The sequence below is a fragment of the Schistocerca cancellata genome, unplaced genomic scaffold (genome assembly GCF_023864275.1).
Source record: "Schistocerca cancellata isolate TAMUIC-IGC-003103 unplaced genomic scaffold, iqSchCanc2.1 HiC_scaffold_625, whole genome shotgun sequence".
NCBI lineage: Eukaryota > Metazoa > Arthropoda > Insecta > Orthoptera > Acrididae > Schistocerca > Schistocerca cancellata.
In genome coordinates this window covers 7,501-12,500 of record NW_026046636.1, presented here as the reverse complement: position 1 = coordinate 12,500, position 5,000 = coordinate 7,501, and the positions used below count along the sequence as shown (strand labels likewise).

The 5,000-nt window shown below is 55.3% G+C and overlaps 3 non-coding genes across 3 annotated transcripts in view; all 3 read left to right on the top strand.

The window, feature by feature from the left end:
* The first annotated feature begins 2,139 nt into the window (after positions 1-2,139).
* Positions 2,140-4,048, top strand: LOC126135359 (small subunit ribosomal RNA). The gene has a single exon (XR_007527895.1). It is a non-coding gene; the product is annotated as a small subunit ribosomal RNA (ribosomal RNA).
* A 353-nt stretch (positions 4,049-4,401) lies between these two features.
* LOC126135354 (5.8S ribosomal RNA) lies at positions 4,402-4,556 on the top strand. The gene has a single exon (XR_007527890.1). It is a non-coding gene; the product is annotated as a 5.8S ribosomal RNA (ribosomal RNA).
* A 188-nt stretch (positions 4,557-4,744) lies between these two features.
* LOC126135369 (large subunit ribosomal RNA) overlaps positions 4,745-5,000 on the top strand; it is a 4,222-nt gene continuing 3,966 nt past the window's right edge. Inside the window, exon 1 of the ribosomal RNA XR_007527904.1 lies at positions 4,745-5,000. This exon is cut by the window's right edge and continues 3,966 nt beyond it. This is a non-coding gene — a ribosomal RNA (large subunit ribosomal RNA).

The window sequence follows — 5,000 nt, the reverse complement described above, 5'->3', positions numbered from 1 at the left end:
CACCGCAATGTAACTCAATTTGCACCGCAATGTAACTCAATTTGCACCGCAATGTAACTCAATTTGCACCGCAATGTAACTCAATTTGCACCGCAATGTAACTCAATTTGCACCGCAATGTAACTCAATTTGCACCGCAATGTAACTCAATTTGCACCGCAATGTAACTCAATTTGCACCGCAATGTAACTCAATTTGCACCGCAATGTAATGCAATTTGCACCGCAATGTAATGCAATTTGCACCGCAATGTAATGCAATTTGTACCGCAATCTACCCCCACATTGTGCCTTAACCTAACCCACATTGTGCCTTAACCTAACCCACATTGTGCCTTAACCTAACCCACGTTGTGCCTTAACCTAACCCACGTTGTGCCTTAACCTAACCCACGTTGTGCCTTAACCTAACCCAAGTTGTGCCTTAACCTAACCCAAGTTGTGCCTTAACCTAACCCAAGTTGTGCCTTAACCTAACCCAAGTTGTGCCTTAACCTAACCCAAGTTGTGCCTTAACCTAACCCAAGTTGTGCCTTAACCTAACCCAAGTTGTGCCTTAACCTAACCCAAGTTGTGCCTTAACCTAACCCAAGTTGTGCCTTAACCTAACCCAAGTTGTGCCTTAACCTAACCCAAGTTGTGCCTTAACCTAACCCAAGTTGTGCCTTAACCTAACCCAAGTTGTGCCTTAACCTAACCCAAGTTGTGCCTTAACCTAACCCAAGTTGTGCCTTACCCTGCTCTGTAATTGGCATATGACACGTTACATTAATGTATTGTCCAACCGCAACCCGCTCAGAATGTTGTGTACACAGCTACGTGTCATCTCCCCATAACAGCTGCATTGCAGTGTGGTACGCCATAGAGACGTGTGGGAGTAATGGACGCAGTGGATGGCGATCAGCATGAGCCGTCTGTTCATGTAGTGGCGCGTGTATGCAGACGTAGTAGTCTCTTCTCACACAATGTGATAGCACGGTGCCCCGCGTTCCACATCTGCGACATGCTACAGAGGCCGGTTGACAGTTGGTCGCGCAATGGACATCGCATACGTACGGGGGCACCTTCCACGTGCCCTCTAGTCGGGCACATTTTGTTGCGTGGATGTGAGCGGATGTAGTGTGTCTTGACACCTGACAGGCAGGCATGCAATAATAGTTGACTTTGCAAACGGGGATGGACGTGTACGTTTACTGGTGACGTTACGCAAATGAACAACTGGTAACCCGTTGTGGTGCGGTTGTCCTTGCTGGAGGTACATCTGTGAGGGCAACGATCGGTACAGCTACGAAGCGGTCCCCACCATACCAACGAACGTGAATGTGAATCTGGGTGTGAAGCGATACGCGGCTGTGGGTGGGTGGGACTGTCCCCGGCCGGTGAGGGGGGGCCGCCCGGCGTGCTGGCCGCGCGGTGCGTGGGCGCACGCGCTACAGCCGGCTGGTGGGGGCGCCCAGTGGCAGGCGCGCCGGCCGACGGACGCGGCAGGCGGCGCAGCTGCGCGCCGGGGCACCCTGCGCGCGGCGCCGTGCAGCCAAAGTGGGTCCTCGCCGGCCCGGTGCGAAGCGCGGTGGACATCTGCAGTGTGCTGGTCCGATTGAGGACTGTGTGCGTTGAGGATGCGCCGCCGCCCGGCACTCGGCGCCGCGACGCCGTCTGCTGCTCGGTCGCCCCAGCGGTTCTCGCTGGTGGTTTGTATCGCAGTTGTGCAGACGTGTTGGCACGTGCGCTGTGCTGGGAGAGTTCGCTTCGGCACCCACGTGGGGCCTTTGCCCTTCTGTGGCGCTGGCGTTGGAGCTGCCGGTCACCGTAGGTGGCGCGTGTTGTCTCCCGCCGGCAATGCCACGACAGCACGCTCCCGGGCCTCTGTCGGCAGCGGCAAGCTCAGTTGGGAGCACGGGTGGTCGCACCTAAAGCGTCTACTCGCCTAACTCCGGGCGATTGCGCCTCTCTCGAACCCGACCAAGTACTTAGGACGGCGCTGCGCGCCGCCGGGACCTGAGAGGGTTTCGAGGTGTATTGTGCAGGGGAGCTCAGCCTCCTCCTGTTTGCAGAATAATTGAGCGGACGCTTGCGTGTTCGCGCGGGCCCCTGGGACACACTCCCGGGCGGCCGGCTGCTCAGCTCTAGTTGACGCAGCTCCCTGGTTGATCCTGCCAGTAGTCATATGCTTGTCTCAAAGATTAAGCCATGCATGTCTCAGTACAAGCCGCATTAAGGTGAAACCGCGAATGGCTCATTAAATCAGTTATGGTTCCTTAGATCGTACCCACGTTACTTGGATAACTGTGGTAATTCTAGAGCTAATACATGCAAACAGAGTCCCGACCAGAGATGGAAGGGACGCTTTTATTAGATCAAAACCAATCGGTCGGCTCGTCCGGTCCGTTTGCCTTGGTGACTCTGAATAACTTTGGGCTGATCGCACGGTCCTCGTACCGGCGACGCATCTTTCAAATGTCTGCCTTATCAACTGTCGATGGTAGGTTCTGCGCCTACCATGGTTGTAACGGGTAACGGGGAATCAGGGTTCGATTCCGGAGAGGGAGCCTGAGAAACGGCTACCACATCCAAGGAAGGCAGCAGGCGCGCAAATTACCCACTCCCGGCACGGGGAGGTAGTGACGAAAAATAACGATACGGGACTCATCCGAGGCCCCGTAATCGGAATGAGTACACTTTAAATCCTTTAACGAGTATCTATTGGAGGGCAAGTCTGGTGCCAGCAGCCGCGGTAATTCCAGCTCCAATAGCGTATATTAAAGTTGTTGCGGTTAAAAAGCTCGTAGTTGGATTTGTGTCCCACGCTGTTGGTTCACCGCCCGTCGGTGTTTAACTGGCATGTATCGTGGGACGTCCTGCCGGTGGGGCGAGCCGAAGGCGTGCGACCGCCTCGTGCGTGTTCGTGCGTCCCGAGGCGGACCCCGTTGAAATCCTACCAAGGTGCTCTTTATTGAGTGTCTGGGTGGGCCGGCACGTTTACTTTGAACAAATTAGAGTGCTTAAAGCAGGCAAGCCCGCCTGAATACTGTGTGCATGGAATAATGGAATAGGACCTCGGTTCTATTTTGTTGGTTTTCGGAACCCGAGGTAATGATTAATAGGGACAGGCGGGGGCATTCGTATTGCGACGTTAGAGGTGAAATTCTTGGATCGTCGCAAGACGAACAGAAGCGAAAGCATTTGCCAAGTATGTTTTCATTAATCAAGAACGAAAGTTAGAGGTTCGAAGGCGATCAGATACCGCCCTAGTTCTAACCATAAACGATGCCAGCCAGCGATCCGCCGCAGTTCCTCCGATGACTCGGCGGGCAGCCTCCGGGAAACCAAAGCTTTTGGGTTCCGGGGGAAGTATGGTTGCAAAGCTGAAACTTAAAGGAATTGACGGAAGGGCACCACCAGGAGTGGAGCCTGCGGCTTAATTTGACTCAACACGGGAAACCTCACCAGGCCCGGACACCGGAAGGATTGACAGATTGATAGCTCTTTCTTGATTCGGTGGGTGGTGGTGCATGGCCGTTCTTAGTTGGTGGAGCGATTTGTCTGGTTAATTCCGATAACGAACGAGACTCTAGCCTGCTAACTAGTCGCGTGACATCCTTCGTGCTGTCAGCGATTACTTTTCTTCTTAGAGGGACAGGCGGCTTCTAGCCGCACGAGATTGAGCAATAACAGGTCTGTGATGCCCTTAGATGTTCTGGGCCGCACGCGCGCTACACTGAAGGAATCAGCGTGTCTTCCTAGGCCGAAAGGTCGGGGTAACCCGCTGAACCTCCTTCGTGCTAGGGATTGGGGCTTGCAATTGTTCCCCATGAACGAGGAATTCCCAGTAAGCGCGAGTCATAAGCTCGCGTTGATTACGTCCCTGCCCTTTGTACACACCGCCCGTCGCTACTACCGATTGAATGATTTAGTGAGGTCTTCGGACTGGTACGCGGCATCGACTCTGTCGTTGCCGATGCTACCGGAAAGATGACCAAACTTGATCATTTAGAGGAAGTAAAAGTCGTAACAAGGTTTCCGTAGGTGAACCTGCGGAAGGATCATTACCGACTAGACTGCATGTCTTTCGATGTGCGTGTCGTGTCGCGCAACACGCTACCTGTACGGCAGCAGCCGTGCGCCGCGTGCGGAACCACGCGTGCCTCTCAAAACTAACGGAAAAATGTTGTGTGGTACGAGCGCTGAAGCTCTGGAGCGGCTGGCCTGCGGCACCTGGCGCCTGGCGCCGGTTTTGAATGACTTTCGCCCGAGTGCCTGTCCGCTCCGGTGTGGAGCCGTACGACGCCCATCGGCCGTGAGGCCGTTGGACACAGGAACGCTGGAACAGGGGCCGTCAAACGCCTCAGTCCCGCCTATGCAACTGTCTTGAAAGAGACAGTGGAAACTAAATGAAAAAGATCACCCAGGACGGTGGATCACTCGGCTCGTGGGTCGATGAAGAACGCAGCAAATTGCGCGTCGACATGTGAACTGCAGGACACATGAACATCGACGTTTCGAACGCACATTGCGGTCCATGGATTCCGTTCCCGGGCCACGTCTGGCTGAGGGTCGGCTACGTATACTGAAGCGCGCGGCGTTTGTCCCGCTTCGGAGACCTGGGAGTGTCGTGGCCGCCTGTGGGGCCGGCCGCGTCTCCTTAAACGTGCGATGCGCGCCCGTCGCCTGGCGGTTCGCATACCGGTACTTTCTCGGTAGCGTGCACAGCCGGCTGGCGGTGTGGCGTGCGACACCTCGTACAACGACCTCAGAGCAGGCGAGACTACCCGCTGAATTTAAGCATATTACTAAGCGGAGGAAAAGAAACTAACAAGGATTCCCCCAGTAGCGGCGAGCGAACAGGGAAGAGTCCAGCACCGAACCCCGCAGGCTGCCGCCTGTCGTGGCATGTGGTGTTTGGGAGGGTCCACTACCCTGACGCCTCGCGCCGAGCCCAAGTCCAACTTGAATGAGGCCACGGCCCGTAGAGGGTGCCAGGCCCGTAGCGGCCGGTGCGAG